Consider the following 594-nt stretch of genomic DNA (forward strand, 5'->3'; position numbering starts at 1 on the left):
TTCAGTTATATGTGTCATAGGAGGGTATAAACACTTGCAGCTGTGAAAATTAGAATTATTCTCAGTGAAATATTTAAGACACTTCATGATTTCAAACTCATAAGAAGGTATACTAGTAAATTTCCATACAAAATTTTGAGGTCATGACTTAGAACCTTTTAGTAAAAAACAGTATATGAAGAAATCATTGACAAAACACATTCCCAAATAATCCACATTTGATGTACTTGGGAAAAAAAAAAATTATAACTTTGCACATACCAATAGTTCCCATACAGTAATTGAGAATTTCTTGCTACATATAAAGGATTTGTGCTTAGATGTAGCTTGAATTGACTATTTAGAATAATTTAGCTATTGTGTGTAATAAAGGCTAGACATACAGTGTATTGTCATGAGAAATATAGCAGCAGTTAACAAGAAAATAGATGAATTAAAAAATGCAATGAAATGCAGGGAGAAAGGAAGTTAGATACAGCTGGTATAATTTCTTTTTCTTCTTTGTTAGATTTAGTATTTTACCAATTTCCTCTCCACCTCCCTTTTGCTTGTCTCTTTCACCTTTGTAGCATCTTCTACTTCTGGCACATCTTT

At 30.8% G+C, this 594-nt stretch overlaps 1 protein-coding gene across 1 annotated transcript in view; it reads left to right on the plus strand.

Moving 5' to 3' along the window:
• The window catches only part of LOC119591345 (pyruvate dehydrogenase [acetyl-transferring]-phosphatase 1, mitochondrial-like), a 4,963-nt gene that overhangs the window by 1,082 nt on the left and 3,287 nt on the right, over positions 1-594 (plus strand). The gene's annotated exons all lie outside the window — the stretch shown is intronic.

Source organism: Penaeus monodon, chromosome 28 (assembly GCF_015228065.2).
Source record: "Penaeus monodon isolate SGIC_2016 chromosome 28, NSTDA_Pmon_1, whole genome shotgun sequence".
Taxonomy (NCBI): domain Eukaryota; kingdom Metazoa; phylum Arthropoda; class Malacostraca; order Decapoda; family Penaeidae; genus Penaeus; species Penaeus monodon.